General features: G+C 48.1%; 20 non-coding genes across 20 annotated transcripts; all 20 read right to left on the bottom strand.

Annotated features, from left to right (window-relative positions):
• Nucleotides 1–410: 410 nt before the first annotated feature.
• On the bottom strand, nt 411–574 carry LOC145656242 (U1 spliceosomal RNA). The gene has a single exon (XR_014121910.1). It is a non-coding gene; the product is annotated as a U1 spliceosomal RNA (small nuclear RNA).
• Nucleotides 575–1618: 1044 nt separating this feature from the next.
• On the bottom strand, nt 1619–1782 carry LOC145656328 (U1 spliceosomal RNA). The gene has a single exon (XR_014122000.1). It is a non-coding gene; the product is annotated as a U1 spliceosomal RNA (small nuclear RNA).
• Nucleotides 1783–2826: 1044 nt separating this feature from the next.
• On the bottom strand, nt 2827–2990 carry LOC145656280 (U1 spliceosomal RNA). Its single transcript, XR_014121952.1, has one exon. It is a non-coding gene; the product is annotated as a U1 spliceosomal RNA (small nuclear RNA).
• Nucleotides 2991–4034: 1044 nt separating this feature from the next.
• On the bottom strand, nt 4035–4198 carry LOC145656279 (U1 spliceosomal RNA). Its single transcript, XR_014121951.1, has one exon. It is a non-coding gene; the product is annotated as a U1 spliceosomal RNA (small nuclear RNA).
• A 1044-nt stretch (nt 4199–5242) lies between these two features.
• Nucleotides 5243–5406, bottom strand: LOC145656465 (U1 spliceosomal RNA). Its single transcript, XR_014122137.1, has one exon. It is a non-coding gene; the product is annotated as a U1 spliceosomal RNA (small nuclear RNA).
• Nucleotides 5407–6450: 1044 nt separating this feature from the next.
• Nucleotides 6451–6614, bottom strand: LOC145656345 (U1 spliceosomal RNA). Its single transcript, XR_014122017.1, has one exon. It is a non-coding gene; the product is annotated as a U1 spliceosomal RNA (small nuclear RNA).
• A 1044-nt stretch (nt 6615–7658) lies between these two features.
• LOC145656416 (U1 spliceosomal RNA) lies at nt 7659–7822 on the bottom strand. Its single transcript, XR_014122088.1, has one exon. It is a non-coding gene; the product is annotated as a U1 spliceosomal RNA (small nuclear RNA).
• Nucleotides 7823–8866: 1044 nt separating this feature from the next.
• LOC145656380 (U1 spliceosomal RNA) lies at nt 8867–9030 on the bottom strand. The gene has a single exon (XR_014122052.1). It is a non-coding gene; the product is annotated as a U1 spliceosomal RNA (small nuclear RNA).
• Nucleotides 9031–10066: 1036 nt separating this feature from the next.
• LOC145656273 (U1 spliceosomal RNA) lies at nt 10067–10230 on the bottom strand. The gene has a single exon (XR_014121944.1). It is a non-coding gene; the product is annotated as a U1 spliceosomal RNA (small nuclear RNA).
• A 1044-nt stretch (nt 10231–11274) lies between these two features.
• Nucleotides 11275–11438, bottom strand: LOC145656463 (U1 spliceosomal RNA). The gene has a single exon (XR_014122135.1). It is a non-coding gene; the product is annotated as a U1 spliceosomal RNA (small nuclear RNA).
• Nucleotides 11439–12487: 1049 nt separating this feature from the next.
• Nucleotides 12488–12651, bottom strand: LOC145656272 (U1 spliceosomal RNA). The gene has a single exon (XR_014121943.1). It is a non-coding gene; the product is annotated as a U1 spliceosomal RNA (small nuclear RNA).
• A 1044-nt stretch (nt 12652–13695) lies between these two features.
• On the bottom strand, nt 13696–13859 carry LOC145656344 (U1 spliceosomal RNA). Its single transcript, XR_014122016.1, has one exon. It is a non-coding gene; the product is annotated as a U1 spliceosomal RNA (small nuclear RNA).
• A 1044-nt stretch (nt 13860–14903) lies between these two features.
• On the bottom strand, nt 14904–15067 carry LOC145656462 (U1 spliceosomal RNA). Its single transcript, XR_014122134.1, has one exon. It is a non-coding gene; the product is annotated as a U1 spliceosomal RNA (small nuclear RNA).
• A 1049-nt stretch (nt 15068–16116) lies between these two features.
• Nucleotides 16117–16280, bottom strand: LOC145656271 (U1 spliceosomal RNA). The gene has a single exon (XR_014121942.1). It is a non-coding gene; the product is annotated as a U1 spliceosomal RNA (small nuclear RNA).
• Nucleotides 16281–17324: 1044 nt separating this feature from the next.
• Nucleotides 17325–17488, bottom strand: LOC145656252 (U1 spliceosomal RNA). The gene has a single exon (XR_014121920.1). It is a non-coding gene; the product is annotated as a U1 spliceosomal RNA (small nuclear RNA).
• Nucleotides 17489–18532: 1044 nt separating this feature from the next.
• LOC145656251 (U1 spliceosomal RNA) lies at nt 18533–18696 on the bottom strand. Its single transcript, XR_014121919.1, has one exon. It is a non-coding gene; the product is annotated as a U1 spliceosomal RNA (small nuclear RNA).
• Nucleotides 18697–19745: 1049 nt separating this feature from the next.
• LOC145656270 (U1 spliceosomal RNA) lies at nt 19746–19909 on the bottom strand. Its single transcript, XR_014121940.1, has one exon. It is a non-coding gene; the product is annotated as a U1 spliceosomal RNA (small nuclear RNA).
• A 1044-nt stretch (nt 19910–20953) lies between these two features.
• LOC145656343 (U1 spliceosomal RNA) lies at nt 20954–21117 on the bottom strand. The gene has a single exon (XR_014122015.1). It is a non-coding gene; the product is annotated as a U1 spliceosomal RNA (small nuclear RNA).
• Nucleotides 21118–22161: 1044 nt separating this feature from the next.
• On the bottom strand, nt 22162–22325 carry LOC145656269 (U1 spliceosomal RNA). The gene has a single exon (XR_014121939.1). It is a non-coding gene; the product is annotated as a U1 spliceosomal RNA (small nuclear RNA).
• Nucleotides 22326–23369: 1044 nt separating this feature from the next.
• Nucleotides 23370–23533, bottom strand: LOC145656461 (U1 spliceosomal RNA). The gene has a single exon (XR_014122133.1). It is a non-coding gene; the product is annotated as a U1 spliceosomal RNA (small nuclear RNA).
• Nucleotides 23534–24487: the final 954 nt, after the last annotated feature.

The raw sequence follows: 24487 nt of genomic DNA, 5'->3' as shown, positions 1-24487 counted from the left end.
TTGCTTGAAGGCTTTTTCCTCTGAGCTAGGTTTAGGGACAGAATTTAGAATTTGGTAACAAATCAAAAACAACGTGTCAAAAGAGGGTGTCGCTAACGGAGCTCTTACATGCTACATCAAAATGCGTCAGTACAAATCACAGCACTTTTTTTCAATGAATGATTATAAGCACACTGGTCACAAAGTAGGACTCATTCCTCAAAAGCTACCAGTTGATGAGGTGCCAGCCACTTTGTCGTTCGCCGCGGACGTCCGCGACACCCAGCCAAACAAAACGAGACGTCGCGCTGTACCACCGCCGCCACGGTCCAGACAAAGGTATTACTGAACTATGCAGTTGTTTCTCTGCAACAGAGAAACTGCTCAAGCCACCGTCCTTTTATGCGTACCTCTCTTTCAACAAAGCACCTCAGGGGAGAGCGCGAACGCAGTCCCCCACTACCAGAAATTATGCAGTCGAGATTCCCGCATTTGGGGAATTCGCAAGGGTCAGCACAGCCCAAGTGCAATGACTGAGCCTCGCCTTGGGCGAACCACCTTACTGATCATGGTCTCACCCCTGCCAGGTAAGTATGCTTTGGGAAAGCAGATGTAGAGGGACCCTCTCCCCACTGCAGAACACAGGAAAAGGATAAGGATAAAGATCAGGGGGCGGGGTAGACCATGACAAGCAGGAAGGAAGGGAGAGTTAGGGGGCGGGATTGCAGGGCAATGGACTTGATCAAAGGTAAGGGAAGGGGCTGAAGGAAATTCTGGTCAAAAATCCCTATGTGTAGCACCCTCTACCATCCCCACTGGATATGAATTGATCCACTACCGGCAAGCATCGTTCACCCGATCACGGACCGATACCTACGTGTGGAGAGAGCCTACGTGAATTTTTCACGATTTCTGTATTTAAACAACAAATAGAAACCGGTCTGTTTGCCCAGTGCGATGTCCATTAGTTCCCTGTTGAAAATCACAGTGGGTGCGCAGTGCTTTAGCAGTATTCTACAGTTTTATGTCTTTTCCAGGAAGGCAACGACACCCACTCATGGTGGAAAAACAGTCTGCCCCTCTCTGGCAAAAAAACCTTGATCATTTTTACATCAAACCCTAACCCTAACCCTAGCTTTAAACCTCTGGTCCAAACCCATAACGAAATGCAATCCAAAACAAGACAAGCACCTCATTTGTGGAATTAAAACACACTCTCCAATTGGCAGTTGCTTGAAGGCTTTTTCCTCTGAGCTAGGTTTAGGGACAGAATTTAGAATTTGGTAACAAATCAAAAACAACGTGTCAAAAGAGGGTGTCGCTAACGGAGCTCTTACATGCTACATCAAAATGCGTCAGTACAAATCACAGCACTTTTTTTCAATGAATGATTATAAGCACACTGGTCACAAAGTAGGACTCATTCCTCAAAAGCTACCAGTTGATGAGGTGCCAGCCACTTTGTCGTTCGCCGCGGACGTCCGCGACACCCAGCCAAACAAAACGAGACGTCGCGCTGTGCCACCGCCGCCACCATCCAGACAAAGGCATTACTGAACTATGCAGTTGTTTCTCTGCAACAGAGAAACTGCTCAAGCCACCGTCCTTTTATGTGTACCTCTCTTTCAACAAAGCACCTCAGGGGAGAGCGCGAACGCAGTCCCCCACTACCAGAAATTATGCAGTCGAGATTCCCGCATTTGGGGAATTCGCAAGGGTCAGCACAGCCCAAGTGCAATGACTGAGCCTCGCCTTGGGCGAACCACCTTCCTGATCGTGGTCTCAGCCCTGCCAGGTAAGTATGCTTTGGGAAAGCAGATGTAGAGGGACCCTCTCCCCACTGCAGAACACAGGAAAAGGATAAGGATAAAGATCAGGGGGCGGGGTAGACCATGACAAGCAGGAAGGAAGGGAGAGTTAGGGGGCGGGATTGCAGGGCAATGGACTTGATCAAAGGTAAGGGAAGGGGCTGAAGGAAATTCTGGTCAAAAATCCCTATGTGTAGCACCCTCTACCATCCCCACTGGATATGAATTGATCCACTACCGGCAAGCATCGTTCACCCGATCACGGACCGATACCTACGTGTGGAGAGAGCCTACGTGAATTTTTCACGATTTCTGTATTTAAACAACAAATGGAAACCGGTCTGTTTGCCCAGTGCGATGTCCATTAGTTCCCTGTGGAAAATCACAGTGGGTGCGCAGTGCTTTAGCAGTATTCTACAGTTTTATGTCTTTTCCAGGAAGGCAACGACACCCACTCATGGTGGAAAAACAGTCTGCCCCTCTCTGGCAAAAAAACCTTGATCATTTTTACATCAAACCCTAACCCTAACCCTAGCTTTAAACCTCTGGTCCAAACCCATAACGAAAGGCAATCCAAAACAAGACAAGCACCTCATTTGTGGAATTAAAACACACTCTCCAATTGGCAGTTGCTTGAAGGCTTTTTCCTCTGAGCTAGGTTTAGGGACAGAATTTAGAATTTGGTAACAAATCAAAAACAACGTGTCAAAAGAGGGTGTCGCTAACGGAGCTCTTACATGCTACATCAAAATGCGTCAGTACAAATCACAGCACTTTTTTTAAATGAATGATTATAAGCACACTGGTCACAAAGTAGGACTCATTCCTCAAAAGCTACCAGTTGATGAGGTGCCAGCCACTTTGTCGTTCGCCGCGGACGTCCGCGACACCCAGCCAAACAAAACGAGACCTCGCGCTGTGCCACCGCCGCCACCGTCCAGACAAAGGCATTACTGAACTATGCAGTTGTTTCTCTGCAACAGAGAAACTGCTCATGCCACCGTCCTTTTATGCGTACCTCTCTTTCAACAAAGCACCTCAGGGGAGAGCGCGAACGCAGTCCCCCACTACCAGAAATTATGCAGTCGAGATTCCCGCATTTGGGGAATTCGCAAGGGTCAGCACAGCCCAAGTGCAATGACTGAGCCTCGCCTTGGGCGACCCACCTTCCTGATCATGGTCTCACCCCTGCCAGGTAAGTATGCTTTGGGAAAGCAGATGTAGAGGGACCCTCTCCCCACTGCAGAACACAGGAAAAGGATAAGGATAAAGAGCAGGGGGCGGGGTAGACCATGACAAGCAGGAAGGAAGGGAGAGTTAGGGGGCGGGATTGCAGGGCAATGGACTTGATCAAAGGTAAGGGAAGGGGCTGAAGGAAATTCTGGTCAAAAATCCCTATGTGTAGCACCCTCTACCATCCCCACTGGATATGAATTGATCCACTACCGGCAAGCATCGTTCACCCGATCACGGACCGATACCTACGTGTGGAGAGAGCCTACGTGAATTTTTCACGATTTCTGTATTTAAACAACAAATGGAAACCGGTCTGTTTGCCCAGTGCGATGTCCATTAGTTCCCTGTGGAAAATCACAGTGGGTGCGCAGTGCTTTAGCAGTATTCTACAGTTTTATGTCTTTTCCAGGAAGGCAACGACACCCACTCATGGTGGAAAAACAGTCTGCCCCTCTCTGGCAAAAAAACCTTGATCATTTTTACATCAAACCCTAACCCTAACCCTAGCTTTAAACCTCTGGTCCAAACCCATAACGAAAGGCAATCCAAAACAAGACAAGCACCTCATTTGTGGAATTAAAACACACTCTCCAATTGGCAGTTGCTTGAAGGCTTTTTCCTCTGAGCTAGGTTTAGGGACAGAATTTAGAATTTGGTAACAAATCAAAAACAACGTGTCAAAAGAGGGTGTCGCTAACGGAGCTCTTACATGCTACATCAAAATGCGTCAGTACAAATCACAGCACTTTTTTTAAATGAATGATTATAAGCACACTGGTCACAAAGTAGGACTCATTCCTCAAAAGCTACCAGTTGATGAGGTGCCAGCCACTTTGTCGTTCGCCGCGGACGTCCGCGACACCCAGCCAAACAAAACGAGACCTCGCGCTGTGCCACCGCCGCCACCGTCCAGACAAAGGCATTACTGAACTATGCAGTTGTTTCTCTGCAACAGAGAAACTGCTCAAGCCACCGTCCTTTTATGCGTACCTCTCTTTCAACAAAGCACCTCAGGGGAGAGCGCGAACGCAGTCCCCCACTACCAGAAATTATGCAGTCGAGATTCCCGCATTTGGGGAATTCGCAAGGGTCAGCACAGCCCAAGTGCAATGACTGAGCCTCGCCTTGGGCGACCCACCTTCCTGATCATGGTCTCACCCCTGCCAGGTAAGTATGCTTTGGGAAAGCAGATGTAGAGGGACCCTCTCCCCACTGCAGAACACAGGAAAAGGATAAGGATAAAGAGCAGGGGGCGGGGTAGACCATGACAAGCAGGAAGGAAGGGAGAGTTAGGGGGCGGGATTGCAGGGCAATGGACTTGATCAAAGGTAAGGGAAGGGGCTGAAGGAAATTCTGGTCAAAAATCCCTATGTGTAGCACCCTCTACCATCCCCACTGGATATGAATTGATCCACTACCGGCAAGCATCGTTCACCCGATCACGGACCGATACCTACGTGTGGAGAGAGCCTACGTGAATTTTTCACGATTTCTGTATTTAAACAACAAATGGAAACCGGTCTGTTTGCCCAGTGCGATGTCCATTAGTTCCCTGTGGAAAATCACAGTGGGTGCGCAGTGCTTTAGCAGTATTCTACAGTTTTATGTCTTTTCCAGGAAGGCAACGACACCCACTCATGGTGGAAAAACAGTCTGCCCCTCTCTGGCAAAAAAACCTTGATCATTTTTACATCAAACCCTAACCCTAACCCTAGCTTTAAACCTCTGGTCCAAACCCATAACGAAAGGCAATCCAAAACAAGACAAGCACCTCATTTGTGGAATTAAAACACACTCTCCAATTGGCAGTTGCTTGAAGGCTTTTTCCTCTGAGCTAGGTTTAGGGACAGAATTTAGAATTTGGTAACAAATCAAAAACAACGTGTCAAAAGAGGGTGTCGCTAACGGAGCTCTTACATGCTACATCAAAATGCGTCAGTACAAATCACAGCACTTTTTTTCAATGAATGATTATAAGCACACTGGTCACAAAGTAGGACTCATTCCTCAAAAGCTACCAGTTGATGAGGTGCCAGCCACTTTGTCGTTCGCCGCGGACGTCCGCGACACCCAGCCAAACAAAACGAGACGTCGCGCTGTACCACCACCGCCACCGTCCAGACAAAGGTATTACTGAACTATGCAGTTGTTTCTCTGCAACAGAGAAACTGCTCAAGCCACCGTCCTTTTATGCGTACCTCTCTTTCAACAAAGCACCTCAGGGGAGAGCGCGAACGCAGTCCCCCACTACCAGAAATTATGCAGTCGAGATTCCCACATTTGGGGAATTCGCAAGGGTCAGCACAGCCCAAGTGCAATGACTGAGCCTCGCCTTGGGCGAACCACCTTCCTGATCATGGTCTCACCCCTGCCAGGTAAGTATGCTTTGGGAAAGCAGATGTAGAGGGACCCTCTCCCCACTGCAGAACACAGGAAAAGGATAAGGATAAAGAGCAGGGGGCGGGGTAGACCATGACAAGCAGGAAGGAAGGGAGAGTTAGGGGGCGGGATTGCAGGGCAATGGACTTGATCAAAGGTAAGGGAAGGGGCTGAAGGAAATTCTGGTCAAAAATCCCTATGTGTAGCACCCTCTACCATCCCCACTGGATATGAATTGATCCACTACCGGCAAGCATCGTTCACCCGATCACGGACCGATACCTACGTGTGGAGAGAGCCTACGTGAATTTTTCACGATTTCTGTATTTAAACAACAAATGGAAACCGGTCTGTTTGCCCAGTGCGATGTCCATTAGTTCCCTGTGGAAAATCACAGTGGGTGCGCAGTGCTTTAGCAGTATTCTACAGTTTTATGTCTTTTCCAGGAAGGCAACGACACCCACTCATGGTGGAAAAACAGTCTGCCCCTCTCTGGCAAAAAAACCTTGATCATTTTTACATCAAACCCTAACCCTAACCCTAGCTTTAAACCTCTGGTCCAAACCCATAACGAAAGGCAATCCAAAACAAGACAAGCACCTCATTTGTGGAATTAAGACACACTCTCCAATTGGCAGTTGCTTGAAGGCTTTTTCCTCTGAGCCAGGTTTAGGGACAGAATTTAGAACTTGGTAACAAATCAAAAACAACGTGTCAAAAGAGGGTGTCGCTAACGGAGCTCTTACATGCTACATCAAAATGCGTCAGTACAAATCACAGCACTTTTTTTCAATGAATGATTATAAGCACACTGGTCACAAAGTAGGACTCATTCCTCAAAAGCTACCAGTTGATGAGGTGCCAGCCACTTTGTCGTTCGCCGCGGACGTCCGCGACACCCAGCCAAACAAAACGAGATGTCGCGCTGTACCACCGCCGCCACCGTCCAGACAAAGGCATTACTGAACTATGCAGTTGTTTCTCGGCAACAGAGAAACTGCTCAAGCCACCGTCCTTTTATGCGTACCTCTCTTTCAACAAAGCACCTCAGGGGAGAGCGCGAACGCAGTCCCCCACTACCAGAAATTATGCAGTCGAGATTCCCGCATTTGGGGAATTCGCAAGGGTCAGCACAGCCCAAGTGCAATGACTGAGCCTCGCCTTGGGCGAACCACCTTCCTGACCGTGGTCTCACCCTTGCCAGGTAAGTATGCTTTGGGAAAGCAGATGTAGAGGGACCCTCTCCCCACTGCAGAACACAGGAAAAGGATAAGGATAAAGAGCAGGGGGTGGGGTAGACCATGACAAGCAGGAAGGAAGGGAGAGTTAGGGGGCGGGATTGCAAGGCAATGGACTTGATCAAAGGTAAGGGAAGGGGCTGAAGGAAATTCTGGTCAAAAATCCCTATGTGTAGCACCCTCTACCATCCCCACTGGATATGAATTGATCCACTACCGGCAAGCATCGTTCACCCGATCACGGACCGATACCTACGTGTGGAGAGAGCCTACGTGAATTTTTCACGATTTCTGTATTTAAACAACAAATGGAAACCGGTCTGTTTGCCCAGTGCGATGTCCATTAGTTCCCTGTGGAAAATCACAGTGGGTGCGCAGTGCTTTAGCAGTATTCTACAGTTTTATGTCTTTTCCAGGAAGGCAACGACACCCACTCATGGTGGAAAAACAGTCTGCCCCTCTCTGGCAAAAAAACCTTGATCATTTTTACATCAAACCCTAACCCTAACCCTAGCTTTAAACCTCTGGTCCAAACCCATAACGAAAGGCAATCCAAAACAAGACAAGCACCTCATTTGTGGAATTAAGACACACTCTCCAATTGGCAGTTGCTTGAAGGCTTTTTCCTCTGAGCCAGGTTTAGGGACAGAATTTAGAACTTGGTAACAAATCAAAAACAACGTGTCAAAAGAGGGTGTCGCTAACGGAGCTCTTACATGCTACATCAAAATGCGTCAGTACAAATCACAGCACTTTTTTTCAATGAATGATTATAAGCACACTGGTCACAAAGTAGGACTCATTCCTCAAAAGCTACCAGTTGATGAGGTGCCAGCCACTTTGTCGTTCGCCGCGGACGTCCGCGACACCCAGCCAAACAAAACGAGATGTCGCGCTGTACCACCGCCGCCACCGTCCAGACAAAGGCATTACTGAACTATGCAGTTGTTTCTCGGCAACAGAGAAACTGCTCAAGCCACCGTCCTTTTATGCGTACCTCTCTTTCAACAAAGCACCTCAGGGGAGAGCGCGAACGCAGTCCCCCACTACCAGAAATTATGCAGTCGAGATTCCCGCATTTGGGGAATTCGCAAGGGTCAGCAGAGCCCAAGTGCAATGACTGAGCCTCGCCTTGGGCGAACCACCTTCCTGACCGTGGTCTCACCCTTGCCAGGTAAGTATGCTTTGGGAAAGCAGATGTAGAGGGACCCTCTCCCCACTGCAGAACACAGGAAAAGGATAAGGATAAAGAGCAGGGGGTGGGGTAGACCATGACAAGCAGGAAGGAAGGGAGAGTTAGGGGGCGGGATTGCAAGGCAATGGACTTGATCAAAGGTAAGGGAAGGGGCTGAAGGAAATTCTGGTCAAAAATCCCTATGTGTAGCACCCTCTACCATCCCCACTGGATATGAATTGATCCACTACCGGCAAGCATCGTTCACCCGATCACGGACCGATACCTACGTGTGGAGAGAGCCTACGTGAATTTTTCACGATTTCTGTATTTAAACAACAATTGGAAACCGGTCTGTTTGCCCAGTGCGATGTCCATTAGTTCCCTGTGGAAAATCACAGTGGGTGCGCAGTGCTTTAGCAGTATTCTACAGTTTTATGTCTTTTCCAGGAAGGCAACGACACCCACTCATGGTGGAAAAACAGTCTGCCCCTCTCTGGCAAAAAAACCTTGATCATTTTTACATCAAACCCTAACCCTAACCCTAGCTTTAAACCTCTGGTCCAAACCCATAACGAAAGGCAATCCAAAACAAGACAAGCACCTCATTTGTGGAATTAAAACACACTCTCCAATTGGCAGTTGCTTGAAGGCTTTTTCCTCTGAGCTAGGTTTAGGGACAGAATTTAGAATTTGGTAACAAATCAAAAACAACGTGTCAAAAGAGGGTGTCGCTAACGGAGCTCTTACATGCTACATCAAAATGCGTCAGTACAAATCACAGCACTTTTTTTCAATGAATGATTATAAGCACACTGGTCACAAAGTAGGACTCATTCCTCCAAAGCTACCAGTTGATGAGGTGCCAGCCACTTTGTCCTTCGCCGCGGACGTCCGCGACACCCAGCCAAACAAAACGAGACGTCGCGCTGTACCACCGCCGCCACCGTCCAGACAAAGGCATTACTGAACTATGCAGTTGTTTCTCTGCAACAGAGAAACTGCTCAAGCCACCATCCTTTTATGCGTACCTCTCTTTCAACAAAGCACCTCAGGGGAGAGCGCGAACGCAGTCCCCCACTACCAGAAATTATGCAGTTGAGATTCCCGCATTTGGGGAATTCGCAAGGGTCAGCACAGCCCAAGTGCAATGACTGAGTCTCGCCTTGGGCGAACCACCTTCCTGATCATGGTCTCACCCCTGCCAGGTAAGTATGCTTTGGGAAAGCAGATGTAGAGGGACCCTCTCCCCACTGCAGAACACAGGAAAAGGATAAGGATAAAGATCAGGGGGCGGGGTAGACCATGACAAGCAGGAAGGAAGGGAGAGTTAGGGGGCGGGATTGCAGGGCAATGGACTTGATCAAAGGTAAGGGAAGGGGCTGAAGGAAATTCTGGTCAAAAATCCCTATGTGTAGCACCCTCTACCATCCCCACTGGATATGAATTGATCCACTACCGGCAAGCATCGTTCACCCGATCACGGACCGATACCTACGTGTGGAGAGAGCCTACGTGAATTTTTCACGATTTCTGTATTTAAACAACAAATGGAAAGGAAACCGGTCTGTTTGCCCAGTGCGATGTCCATTAGTTCCCTGTTGAAAATCACAGTGGGTGCGCAGTGCTTTAGCAGTATTCTACAGTTTTATGTCTTTTCCAGGAAGGCAACGACACCCACTCATGGTGGAAAAACAGTCTGCCCCTCTCTGGCAAAAAAACCTTGATCATTTTTACATCAAACCCTAACCCTAACCCTAGCTTTAAACCTCTGGTCCAAACCCATAACGAAATGCAATCCAAAACAAGACAAGCACCTCATTTGTGGAATTAAAACACACTCTCCAATTGGCAGTTGCTTGAAGGCTTTTTCCTCTGAGCTAGGTTTAGGGACAGAATTTAGAATTTGGTAACAAATCAAAAACAACGTGTCAAAAGAGGGTGTCGCTAACGGAGCTCTTACATGCTACATCAAAATGCGTCAGTACAAATCACAGCACTTTTTTTCAATGAATGATTATAAGCACACTGGTCACAAAGTAGGACTCATTCCTCAAAAGCTACCAGTTGATGAGGTGCCAGCCACTTTGACGTCCGCGACACCCAGCCAAACAAAACGAGACGTCGCGCTGTGCCACCGCCGCCACCATCCAGACAAAGGCATTACTGAACTATGCAGTTGTTTCTCTGCAACAGAGAAACTGCTCAAGCCACCGTCCTTTTATGTGTACCTCTCTTTCAACAAAGCACCTCAGGGGAGAGCGCGAACGCAGTCCCCAACTACCAGAAATTATGCAGTCGAGATTCCCGCAATTGGGGAATTCGCAAGGGTCAGCACAGCCCAAGTGCAATGACTGAGCCTCGCCTTGGGCGAACCACCTTCCTGATCGTGGTCTCACCCCTGCCAGGTAAGTATGCTTTGGGAAAGCAGATGTAGAGGGGCCCTCTCCCCACTGCAGAACACAGGAAAAGGATAAGGATAAAGATCAGGGTGCGGGGTAGACCATGACAAGCAGGAAGGAAGGGAGAGTTAGGGGGCGGGATTGCAGGGCAATGGACTTGATCAAAGGTAAGGGAAGGGGCTGAAGGAAATTCTGGTCAAAAATCCCTATGTGTAGCACCCTCTACCATCCCCACTGGATATGAATTGATCCACTACCGGCAAGCATCCTTCACCCGATCACGGACCGATACCTACGTGTGGAGAGAGCCTACGTGAATTTTTCACGATTTCTGTATTTAAACAACAAATGGAAACCGGTCTGTTTGCCCAGTGCGATGTCCATTAGTTCCCTGTGGAAAATCACAGTGGGTGCGCAGTGCTTTAGCAGTATTCTACAGTTTTATGTCTTTTCCAGGAAGGCAACGACACCCACTCATGGTGGAAAAACAGTCTGCCCCTCTCTGGCAAAAAAACCTTGATCATTTTTACATCAAACCCTAACCCTAACCCTAGCTTTAAACCTCTGGTCCAAACCCATAACGAAAGGCAATCCAAAACAAGACAAGCACCTCATTTGTGGAATTAAAACACACTCTCCAATTGGCAGTTGCTTGAAGGCTTTTTCCTCTGAGCTAGGTTTAGGGACAGAATTTAGAATTTGGTAACAAATCAAAAACAACGTGTCAAAAGAGGGTGTCGCTAACAGAGCTCTTACATGCTACATCAAAATGTGTCAGTACAAATCACAGCACTTTTTTTCAATGAATGATTATAAGCACACTAGTCACAAAGTAGGACTCATTCCTCCAAAGCTACCAGTTGATGAGGTGCCAGCCACTTTGTCGTTCGCCGCGGACGTCCGCGACACCCAGCCAAACAAAACGAGACGTCGCGCTGTACCACCGCCGCCACCGTCCAGACAAACGCATTACTGAACTATGCAGTTGTTTCTCTGCAACAGAGAAACTGCTCAAGCCACCATCCTTTTATGCGTACCTCTCTTTCAACAAAGCACCTCAGGGGAGAGCGCGAACGCAGTCCCCCACTACCAGAAATTATGCAGTCGAGATTCCCGCATTTGGGGAATTCGCAAGGGTCAGCACAGCCCAAGTGCAATGACTGAGCCTCGCCTTGGGCGAACCACCTTCCTGATCATGGTCTCACCCCTGCCAGGTAAGTATGCTTTGGGAAAGCAGATGTAGAGGGACCCTCTCCCCACTGCAGAACACAGGAAAAGGATAAGGATAAAGAGCAGGGGGCGGGGTAGACCATGACAAGCAGGAAGGAAGGGAGAGTTAGGGGGCGGGATTGCAGGGCAATGGACTTGATCAAAGGTAAGGGAAGGGGCTGAAGGAAATTCTGGTCAAAAATCCCTATGTGTAGCACCCTCTACCATCCCCACTGGATATGAATTGATCCACTACCGGCAAGCATCGTTCACCCGATCACGGACCGATACCTACGTGTGGAGAGAGCCTACGTGAATTTTTCACGATTTCTGTATTTAAACAACAAATGGAAAGGAAACCGGTCTGTTTGCCCAGTGCGATGTCCATTAGTTCCCTGTTGAAAATCACAGTGGGTGCGCAGTGCTTTAGCAGTATTCTACAGTTTTATGTCTTTTCCAGGAAGGCAACGACACCCACTCATGGTGGAAAAACAGTCTGCCCCTCTCTGGCAAAAAAACCTTGATCATTTTTACATCAAACCCTAACCCTAACCCTAGCTTTAAACCTCTGGTCCAAACCCATAACGAAATGCAATCCAAAACAAGACAAGCACCTCATTTGTGGAATTAAAACACACTCTCCAATTGGCAGTTGCTTGAAGGCTTTTTCCTCTGAGCTAGGTTTAGGGACAGAATTTAGAATTTGGTAACAAATCAAAAACAACGTGTCAAAAGAGGGTGTCGCTAACGGAGCTCTTACATGCTACATCAAAATGCGTCAGTACAAATCACAGCACTTTTTTTCAATGAATGATTATAAGCACACTGGTCACAAAGTAGGACTCATTCCTCAAAAGCTACCAGTTGATGAGGTGCCAGCCACTTTGTCGTTCGCCGCGGACGTCCGCGACACCCAGCCAAACAAAACGAGACGTCGCGCTGTGCCACCGCCGCCACCATCCAGACAAAGGCATTACTGAACTATGCAGTTGTTTCTCTGCAACAGAGAAACTGCTCAAGCCACCGTCCTTTTATGTGTACCTCTCTTTCAACAAAGCACCTCAGGGGAGAGCGCGAACGCAGTCCCCAACTACCAGAAATTATGCAGTCGAGATTCCCGCAATTGGGGAATTCGCAAGGGTCAGCACAGCCCAAGTGCAATGACTGAGCCTCGCCTTGGGCGAACCACCTTCCTGATCGTGGTCTCACCCCTGCCAGGTAAGTATGCTTTGGGAAAGCAGATGTAGAGGGGCCCTCTCCCCACTGCAGAACACAGGAAAAGGATAAGGATAAAGATCAGGGTGCGGGGTAGACCATGACAAGCAGGAAGGAAGGGAGAGTTAGGGGGCGGGATTGCAGGGCAATGGACTTGATCAAAGGTAAGGGAAGGGGCTGAAGGAAATTCTGGTCAAAAATCCCTATGTGTAGCACCCTCTACCATCCCCACTGGATATGAATTGATCCACTACCGGCAAGCATCGTTCACCCGATCACGGACCGATACCTACGTGTGGAGAGAGCCTACGTGAATTTTTCACGATTTCTGTATTTAAACAACAAATGGAAACCGGTCTGTTTGCCCAGTGCGATGTCCATTAGTTCCCTGTGGAAAATCACAGTGGGTGCACAGTGCTTTAGCAGTATTCTACAGTTTTATGTCTTTTCCAGGAAGGCAACGACACCCACTCATGGTGGAAAAACAGTCTGCCCCTCTCTGGCAAAAAAACCTTGATCATTTTTACATCAAACCCTAACCCTAACCCAAGCTTTAAACCTCTGGTCCAAACCCATAACGAAAGGCAATCCAAAACAAGACAAGCACCTCATTTGTGGAATTAAAACACACTCTCCAATTGGCAGTTGCTTGAAGGCTTTTTCCTCTGAGCTAGGTTTAGGGACAGAATTTAGAATTTGGTAACAAATCAAAAACAACGTGTCAAAAGAGGGTGTCGCTAACAGAGCTCTTACATGCTACATCAAAATGTGTCAGTACAAATCACAGCACTTTTTTTCAATGAATGATTATAAGCACACTAGTCACAAAGTAGGACTCATTCCTCCAAAGCTACCAGTTGATGAGGTGCCAGCCACTTTGTCGTTCGCCGCGGACGTCCGCGACACCCAGCCAAACAAAACGAGATGTCGCGCTGTACCACCGCCGCCACCGTCCAGACAAAGGCATTACTGAACTATGCAGTTGTTTCTCGGCAACAGAGAAACTGCTCAAGCCACCGTCCTTTTATGCGTACCTCTCTTTCAACAAAGCACCTCAGGGGAGAGCGCGAACGCAGTCCCCCACTACCAGAAATTATGCAGTCGAGATTCCCGCATTTGGGGAATTCGCAAGGGTCAGCACAGCCCAAGTGCAATGACTGAGCCTCGCCTTGGGCGAACCACCTTCCTGACCGTGGTCTCACCCTTGCCAGGTAAGTATGCTTTGGGAAAGCAGATGTAGAGGGACCCTCTCCCCACTGCAGAACACAGGAAAAGGATAAGGATAAAGAGCAGGGGGTGGGGTAGACCATGACAAGCAGGAAGGAAGGGAGAGTTAGGGGGCGGGATTGCAAGGCAATGGACTTGATCAAAGGTAAGGGAAGGGGCTGAAGGAAATTCTGGTCAAAAATCCCTATGTGTAGCACCCTCTACCATCCCCACTGGATATGAATTGATCCACTACCGGCAAGCATCGTTCACCCGATCACGGACCGATACCTACGTGTGGAGAGAGCCTACGTGAATTTTTCACGATTTCTGTATTTAAACAACAATTGGAAACCGGTCTGTTTGCCCAGTGCGATGTCCATTAGTTCCCTGTGGAAAATCACAGTGGGTGCGCAGTGCTTTAGCAGTATTCTACAGTTTTATGTCTTTTCCAGGAAGGCAACGACACCCACTCATGGTGGAAAAACAGTCTGCCCCTCTCTGGCAAAAAAACCTTGATCATTTTTACATCAAACCCTAACCCTAACCCTAGCTTTAAACCTCTGGTCCAAACCCATAACGAAAGGCAATCCAAAACAAGACAAGCACCTCATTTGTGGAATTAAAACACACTCTCCAATTGGCAGTTGCTTGAAGGCTTTTTCCTCTGAGCTAGGTTTAGGGACAGAATTTAGAATTTGGTAACAAATCAAAAACAACGTGTCAAAAGAGGGTGTCGCTAACGGAGCTCTTACATGCTACATCAAAATGCGTCAGTACAAATCACAGCACTTTTTTTCAATGAATGATTATAAGCACACTGGTCACAAAGTAGGACTCATTCCTCCAAAGCTACCAGTTGATGAGGTGCCAGCCACTTTGTCGTTCGCCGCGGACGTCCGCGACACCCAGCCAAACAAAACGAGACGTCGCGCTGTACCACCGCCGCCACCGTCCAGACAAAGGCATTACTGAACTATGCAGTTGTTTCTCTGCAACAGAGAAACTGCTCAAGCCACCATCCTTTTATGCGTACCTCTCTTTCAACAAAGCACCTCAGGGGAGAGCGCGAACGCAGTCCCCCACTACCAGAAATTATGCAGTCGAGATTCCCGCATTTGGGGAATTCGCAAGGGTCAGCACAGCCCAAGTGCAATGACTGAGCCTCGCCTTGGGCGAACCACCTTCCTGATCATGGTCTCACCCCTGCCAGGTAAGTATGCTTTGGGAAAGCAGATGTAGAGGGACCCTCTCCCCACTGCAGAACACAGGAAAAGGATAAGGATAAAGATCAGGGGGCGGGGTAGACCATGACAAGCAGGAAGGAAGGGAGAGTTAGGGGGCGGGATTGCAGGGCAATGGACTTGATCAAAGGTAAGGGAAGGGGCTGAAGGAAATTCTGGTCAAAAATCCCTATGTGTAGCACCCTCTACCATCCCCACTGGATATGAATTGATCCACTACCGGCAAGCATCGTTCACCCGATCACGGACCGATACCTACGTGTGGAGAGAGCCTACGTGAATTTTTCACGATTTCTGTATTTAAACAACAAATGGAAAGGAAACCGGTCTGTTTGCCCAGTGCGATGTCCATTAGTTCCCTGTTGAAAATCACAGTGGGTGCGCAGTGCTTTAGCAGTATTCTACAGTTTTATGTCTTTTCCAGGAAGGCAACGACACCCACTCATGGTGGAAAAACAGTCTGCCCCTCTCTGGCAAAAAAACCTTGATCATTTTTACATCAAACCCTAACCCTAACCCTAGCTTTAAACCTCTGGTCCAAACCCATAACGAAATGCAATCCAAAACAAGACAAGCACCTCATTTGTGGAATTAAAACACACTCTCCAATTGGCAGTTGCTTGAAGGCTTTTTCCTCTGAGCTAGGTTTAGGGACAGAATTTAGAATTTGGTAACAAATCAAAAACAACGTGTCAAAAGAGGGTGTCGCTAACGGAGCTCTTACATGCTACATCAAAATGCGTCAGTACAAATCACAGCACTTTTTTTCAATGAATGATTATAAGCACACTGGTCACAAAGTAGGACTCATTCCTCAAAAGCTACCAGTTGATGAGGTGCCAGCCACTTTGTCGTTCGCCGCGGACGTCCGCGACACCCAGCCAAACAAAACGAGACGTCGCGCTGTGCCACCGCCGCCACCATCCAGACAAAGGCATTACTGAACTATGCAGTTGTTTCTCTGCAACAGAGAAACTGCTCAAGCCACCGTCCTTTTATGTGTACCTCTCTTTCAACAAAGCACCTCAGGGGAGAGCGCGAACGCAGTCCCCAACTACCAGAAATTATGCAGTCGAGATTCCCGCAATTGGGGAATTCGCAAGGGTCAGCACAGCCCAAGTGCAATGACTGAGCCTCGCCTTGGGCGAACCACCTTCCTGATCGTGGTCTCACCCCTGCCAGGTAAGTATGCTTTGGGAAAGCAGATGTAGAGGGGCCCTCTCCCCACTGCAGAACACAGGAAAAGGATAAGGATAAAGATCAGGGTGCGGGGTAGACCATGACAAGCAGGAAGGAAGGGAGAGTTAGGGGGCGGGATTGCAGGGCAATGGACTTGATCAAAGGTAAGGGAAGGGGCTGAAGGAAATTCTGGTCAAAAATCCCTATGTGTAGCACCCTCTACCATCCCCACTGGATATGAATTGATCCACTACCGGCAAGCATCGTTCACCCGATCACGGACCGATACCTACGTGTGGAGAGAGCCTACGTGAATTTTTCACGATTTCTGTATTTAAACAACAAATGGAAACCGGTCTGTTTGCCCAGTGCGATGTCCATTAGTTCCCTGTGGAAAATCACAGTGGGTGCGCAGTGCTTTAGCAGTATTCTACAGTTTTATGTCTTTTCCAGGAAGGCAACGACACCCACTCATGGTGGAAAAACAGTCTGCCCCTCTCTGGCAAAAAAACCTTGATCATTTTTACATCAAACCCTAACCCTAACCCTAGCTTTAAACCTCTGGTCCAAACCCATAACGAAAGGCAATCCAAAACAAGACAAGCACCTCATTTGTGGAATTAAAACACACTCTCCAATTGGCAGTTGCTTGAAGGCTTTTTCCTCTGAGCTAGGTTTAGGGACAGAATTTAGAATTTGGTAACAAATCAAAAACAACGTGTCAAAAGAGGGTGTCGCTAACAGAGCTCTTACATGCTACATCAAAATGTGTCAGTACAAATCACAGCACTTTTTTTCAATGAATGATTATAAGCACACTAGTCACAAAGTAGGACTCATTCCTCCAAAGCTACCAGTTGATGAGGTGCCAGCCACTTTGTCGTTCGCCGCGGACGTCCGCGACACCCAGCCAAACAAAACGAGACGTCGCGCTGTACCACCGCCGCCACCGTCCAGACAAACGCATTACTGAACTATGCAGTTGTTTCTCTGCAACAGAGAAACTGCTCAAGCCACCATCCTTTTATGCGTACCTCTCTTTCAACAAAGCACCTCAGGGGAGAGCGCGAACGCAGTCCCCCACCACCAGAAATTATGCAGTCGAGATTCCCGCATTTGGGGAATTCGCAAGGGTCAGCACAGCCCAAGTGCAATGACTGAGCCTCGCCTTGGGCGAACCACCTTCCTGATCATGGTCTCACCCCTGCCAGGTAAGTATGCTTTGGGAAAGCAGATGTAGAGGGACCCTCTCCCCACTGCAGAACACAGGAAAAGGATAAGGATAAAGATCAGGGGGCGGGGTAGACCATGACAAGCAGGAAGGAAGGGAGAGTTAGGGGGCGGGATTGCAGGGCAATGGACTTGATCAAAGGTAAGGGAAGGGGCTGAAGGAAATTCTGGTCAAAAATCCCTATGTGTAGCACCCTCTACCATCCCCACTGGATATGAATTGATCCACTACCGGCAAGCATCGTTCACCCGATCACGGACCGATACCTACGTGTGGAGAGAGCCTACGTGAATTTTTCACGATTTCTGTATTTAAACAACAAATGGAAACCGGTCTGTTTGCCCAGTGCGATGTCCATTAGTTCCCTGTGGAAAATCACAGTGGGTGCGCAGTGCTTTAGCAGTATTCTACAGTTTTATGTCTTTTCCAGGAAGGCAACGACACCCACTCATGGTGGAAAAACAGTCTGCCCCTCTCTGGCAAAAAAACCTTGATCATTTTTACATCAAACCCTAACCCTAACCCTAGCTTTAAACCTCTGGTCCAAACCCATAACGAAAGGCAATCCAAAACAAGACAAGCACCTCATTTGTGGAATTAAAACACACTCTCCAATTGGCAGTTGCTTGAAGGCTTTTTCCTCTGAGCTAGGTTTAGGGACAGAATTTAGAATTTGGTAACAAATCAAAAACAACGTGTCAAAAGAGGGTGTCGCTAACAGAGCTCTTACATGCTACATCAAAATGTGTCAGTACAAATCACAGCACTTTTTTTCAATGAATGATTATAAGCACACTAGTCACAAAGTAGGACTCATTCCTCCAAAGCTACCAGTTGATGAGGTGCCAGCCACTTTGTCGTTCGCCGCGGACGTCCGCGACACCCAGCCAAACAAAACGAGACGTCGCGCTGTACCACCGCCGCCACCGTCCAGACAAACGCATTACTGAACTATGCAGTTGTTTCTCTGCAACAGAGAAACTGCTCAAGCCACCATCCTTTTATGCGTACCTCTCTTTCAACAAAGCACCTCAGGGGAGAGCGCGAACGCAGTCCCCCACCACCAGAAATTATGCAGTCGAGATTCCCGCATTTGGGGAATTCGCAAGGGTCAGCACAGCCCAAGTGCAATGACTGAGCCTCGCCTTGGGCGAACCACCTTCCTGATCATGGTCTCACCCCTGCCAGGTAAGTATGCTTTGGGAAAGCAGATGTAGAGGGACCCTCTCCCCACTGCAGAACACAGGAAAAGGATAAGGATAAAGATCAGGGGGCGGGGTAGACCATGACAAGCAGGAAGGAAGGGAGAGTTAGGGGGCGGGATTGCAGGGCAATGGACTTGATCAAAGGTAAGGGAAGGGGCTGAAGGAAATTCTGGTCAAAAATCCCTATGTGTAGCACCCTCTACCATCCCCACTGGATATGAATTGATCCACTACCGGCAAGCATCGTTCACCCGATCACGGACCGATACCTACGTGTGGAGAGAGCCTACGTGAATTTTTCACGATTTCTGTATTTAAACAACAAATGGAAAGGAAACCGGTCTGTTTGCCCAGTGCGATGTCCATTAGTTCCCTGTTGAAAATCACAGTGGGTGCGCAGTGCTTTAGCAGTATTCTACAGTTTTATGTCTTTTCCAGGAAGGCAACGACACCCACTCATGGTGGAAAAACAGTCTGCCCCTCTCTGGCAAAAAAACCTTGATCATTTTTACATCAAACCCTAACCCTAACCCTAGCTTTAAACCTCTGGTCCAAACCCATAACGAAATGCAATCCAAAACAAGACAAGCACCTCATTTGTGGAATTAAAACACACTCTCCAATTGGCAGTTGCTTGAAGGCTTTTTCCTCTGAGCTAGGTTTAGGGACAGAATTTAGAATTTGGTAACAAATCAAAAACAACGTGTCAAAAGAGGGTGTCGCTAACGGAGCTCTTACATGCTACATCAAAATGCGTCAGTACAAATCACAGCACTTTTTTTCAATGAATGATTATAAGCACACTGGTCACAAAGTAGGACTCATTCCTCAAAAGCTACCAGTTGATGAGGTGCCAGCCACTTTGTCGTTCGCCGCGGACGTCCGCGACACCCAGCCAAACAAAACGAGACGTCGCGCTGTGCCACCGCCGCCACCGTCCAGACAAAGGCATTACTGAACTATGCAGTTGTTTCTCTGCAACAGAGAAACTGCTCAAGCCACCGTCCTTTTATGTGTACCTCTCTTTCAACAAAGCACCTCAGGGGAGAGCGCGAACGCAGTCCCCAACTACCAGAAATTATGCAGTCGAGATTCCCGCAATTGGGGAATTCGCAAGGGTCAGCACAGCCCAAGTGCAATGACTGAGCCTCGCCTTGGGCGAACCACCTTCCTGATCGTGGTCTCACCCCTGCCAGGTAAGTATGCTTTGGGAAAGCAGATGTAGAGGGGCCCTCTCCCCACTGCAGAACACAGGAAAAGGATAAGGATAAAGATCAGGGTGCGGGGTAGACCATGACAAGCAGGAAGGAAGGGAGAGTTAGGGGGCGGGATTGCAGGGCAATGGACTTGATCAAAGGTAAGGGAAGGGGCTGAAGGAAATTCTGGTCAAAAATCCCTATGTGTAGCACCCTCTACCATCCCCACTGGATATGAATTGATCCACTACCGGCAAGCATCGTTCACCCGATCACGGACCGATACCTACGTGTGGAGAGAGCCTACGTGAATTTTTCACGATTTCTGTATTTAAACAACAAATGGAAACCGGTCTGTTTGCCCAGTGCGATGTCCATTAGTTCCCTGTGGAAAATCACAGTGGGTGCGCAGTGCTTTAGCAGTATTCTACAGTTTTATGTCTTTTCCAGGAAGGCAACGACACCCACTCATGGTGGAAAAACAGTCTGCCCCTCTCTGGCAAAAAAACCTTGATCATTTTTACATCAAACCCTAACCCTAACCCTAGCTTTAAACCTCTGGTCCAAACCCATAACGAAAGGCAATCCAAAACAAGACAAGCACCTCATTTGTGGAATTAAAACACACTCTCCAATTGGCAGTTGCTTGAAGGCTTTTTCCTCTGAGCTAGGTTTAGGGACAGAATTTAGAATTTGGTAACAAATCAAAAACAACGTGTCAAAAGAGGGTGTCGCTAACAGAGCTCTTACATGCTACATCAAAATGTGTCAGTACAAATCACAGCACTTTTTTTCAATGAATGATTATAAGCACACTAGTCACAAAGTAGGACTCATTCCTCCAAAGCTACCAGTTGATGAGGTGCCAGCCACTTTGTCGTTCGCCGCGGACTTCCGCGACACCCAGCCAAACAAAACGAGACGTCGCGCTGTACCACCACCGCCACCGTCCAGACAAAGGCATTACTGAACTATGCAGTTGTTTCTCTGCAACAGAGAAACTGCTCAAGCCACCGTCCTTTTATGCATACCTCTCTTTCAACAAAGCACCTCAGGGGAGAGCGCGAACGCAGTCCCCCACTACCAGAAATTATGCAGTCGAGATTCCCGCATTTGGGGAATTCGCAAGGGTCAGCACAGCCCAAGTGCAATGACTGAGCCTCGCCTTGGGCGAACCACCTTCCTGACCGTGGTCTCACCCTTGCCAGGTAAGTATGCTTTGGGAAAGCAGATGTAGAGGGACCCTCTCCCCACTGCAGAACACAGGAAAAGGATAAGGATAAAGAGCAGGGGGTGGGGTAGACCATGACAAGCAGGAAGGAAGGGAGAGTTAGGGGGCGGGATTGCAAGGCAATGGACTTGATCAAAGGTAAGGGAAGGGGCTGAAGGAAATTCTGGTCAAAAATCCCTATGTGTAGCACCCTCTACCATCCCCACTGGATATGAATTGATCCACTACCGGCAAGCATCGTTCACCCGATCACGGACCGATACCTACGTGTGGAGAGAGCCTACGTGAATTTTTCACGATTTCTGTATTTAAACAACAATTGGAAACCGGTCTGTTTGCCCAGTGCGATGTCCATTAGTTCCCTGTTGAAAATCACAGTGGGTGCGCAGTGCTTTAGCAGTATTCTACAGTTTTATGTCTTTTCCAGGAAGGCAACGACACCCACTCATGGTGGAAAAACAGTCTGCCCCTCTCTGGCAAAAAAACCTTGATCATTTTTACATCAAACCCTAACCCTAACCCTAGCTTTAAACCTCTGGTCCAAACCCATAACGAAATGCAATCCAAAACAAGACAAGCACCTCATTTGTGGAATTAAAACACACTCTCCAATTGGCAGTTGCTTGAAGGCTTTTTCCTCTGAGCTAGGTTTAGGGACAGAATTTAGAATTTGGTAACAAATCAAAAACAACGTGTCAAAAGAGGGTGTCGCTAACGGAGCTCTTACATGCTACATCAAAATGCGTCAGTACAAATCACAGCACTTTTTTTCAATGAATGATTATAAGCACACTGGTCACAAAGTAGGACTCATTCCTCAAAAGCTACCAGTTGATGAGGTGCCAGCCACTTTGTCGTTCGCCGCGGACGTCCGCGACACCCAGCCAAACAAAACGAGACGTCGCGCTGTGCCACCGCCGCCACCATCCAGACAAAGGCATTACTGAACTATGCAGTTGTTTCTCTGCAACAGAGAAACTGCTCAAGCCACCGTCCTTTTATGTGTACCTCTCTTTCAACAAAGCACCTCAGGGGAGAGCGCGAACGCAGTCCCCAACTACCAGAAATTATGCAGTCGAGATTCCCGCAATTGGGGAATTCGCAAGGGTCAGCACAGCCCAAGTGCAATGACTGAGCCTCGCCTTGGGCGAACCACCTTCCTGATCGTGGTCTCACCCCTGCCAGGTAAGTATGCTTTGGGAAAGCAGATGTAGAGGGGCCCTCTCCCCACTGCAGAACACAGGAAAAGGATAAGGATAAAGATCAGGGTGCGGGGTAGACCATGACAAGCAGGAAGGAAGGGAGAGTTAGGGGGCGGGATTGCAGGGCAATGGACTTGATCAAAGGTAAGGGAAGGGGCTGAAGGAAATTCTGGTCAAAAATCCCTATGTGTAGCACCCTCTACCATCCCCACTGGATATGAATTGATCCACTACCGGCAAGCATCCTTCACCCGATCACGGACCGATACCTACGTGTGGAGAGAGCCTACGTGAATTTTTCACGATTTCTGTATTTAAACAACAAATGGAAACCGGTCTGTTTGCCCAGTGCGATGTCCATTAGTTCCCTGTGGAAAATCACAGTGGGTGCGCAGTGCTTTAGCAGTATTCTACAGTTTTATGTCTTTTCCAGGAAGGCAACGACACCCACTCATGGTGGAAAAACAGTCTGCCCCTCTCTGGCAAAAAAACCTTGATCATTTTTACATCAAACCCTAACCCTAACCCTAGCTTTAAACCTCTGGTCCAAACCCATAACGAAAGGCAATCCAAAACAAGACAAGCACCTCATTTGTGGAATTAAAACACACTCTCCAATTGGCAGTTGCTTGAAGGCTTTTTCCTCTGAGCTAGGTTTAGGGACAGAATTTAGAATTTGGTAACAAATCAAAAACAACGTGTCAAAAGAGGGTGTCGCTAACAGAGCTCTTACATGCTACATCAAAATGTGTCAGTACAAATCACAGCACTTTTTTTCAATGAATGATTATAAGCACACTAGTCACAAAGTAGGACTCATTCCTCCAAAGCTACCAGTTGATGAGGTGCCAGCCACTTTGTCGTTCGCCGTGGACGTCCGCGACACCCAGCCAAACAAAACGAGACGTCGCGCTGTACCACCGCCGCCACCGTCCAGACAAACGCATTACTGAACTATGCAGTTGTTTCTCTGCAACAGAGAAACTGCTCAAGCCACCATCCTTTTATGCGTACCTCTCTTTCAACAAAGCACCTCAGGGGAGAGCGCGAACGCAGTCCCCCACTACCAGAAATTATGCAGTCGAGATTCCCGCATTTGGGGAATTCGCAAGGGTCAGCACAGCCCAAGTGCAATGACTGAGCCTCGCCTTGGGCGAACCACCTTCCTGATCATGGTCTCACCCCTGCCAGGTAAGTATGCTTTGGGAAAGCAGATGTAGAGGGACCCTCTCCCCACTGCAGAACACAGGAAAAGGATAAGGATAAAGAGCAGGGGGCGGGGTAGACCATGACAAGCAGGAAGGAAGGGAGAGTTAGGGGGCGGGATTGCAGGGCAATGGACTTGATCAAAGGTAAGGGAAGGGGCTGAAGGAAATTCTGGTCAAAAATCCCTATGTGTAGCACCCTCTACCATCCCCACTGGATATGAATTGATCCACTACCGGCAAGCATCGTTCACCCGATCACGGACCGATACCTACGTGTGGAGAGAGCCTACGTGAATTTTTCACGATTTCTGTATTTAAACAACAAATGGAAAGGAAACCGGTCTGTTTGCCCAGTGCGATGTCCATTAGTTCCCTGTTGAAAATCACAGTGGGTGCGCAGTGCTTTAGCAGTATTCTACAGTTTTATGTCTTTTCCAGGAAGGCAACGACACCCACTCATGGTGGAAAAACAGTCTGCCCCTCTCTGGCAAAAAAACCTTGATCATTTTTACATCAAACCCTAACCCTAACCCTAGCTTTAAACCTCTGGTCCAAACCCATAACGAAATGCAATCCAAAACAAGACAAGCACCTCATTTGTGGAATTAAAACACACTCTCCAATTGGCAGTTGCTTGAAGGCTTTTTCCTCTGAGCTAGGTTTAGGGACAGAATTTAGAATTTGGTAACAAATCAAAAACAACGTGTCAAAAGAGGGTGTCGCTAACGGAGCTCTTACATGCTACATCAAAATGCGTCAGTACAAATCACAGCACTTTTTTTCAATGAATGATTATAAGCACACTGGTCACAAAGTAGGACTCATTCCTCAAAAGCTACCAGTTGATGAGGTGCCAGCCACTTTGTCGTTCGCCGCGGACGTCCGCGACACCCAGCCAAACAAAACGAGACGTCGCGCTGTGCCACCGCCGCCACCATCCAGACA

This window comes from Electrophorus electricus, unplaced genomic scaffold, assembly GCF_041902795.1.
Source record: "Electrophorus electricus isolate QZ-2024a unplaced genomic scaffold, ASM4190279v1 Scaffold66, whole genome shotgun sequence".
Classification (NCBI taxonomy): domain Eukaryota; kingdom Metazoa; phylum Chordata; class Actinopteri; order Gymnotiformes; family Gymnotidae; genus Electrophorus; species Electrophorus electricus.
This window is presented reverse-complemented; position numbering and strand designations above follow the sequence as displayed.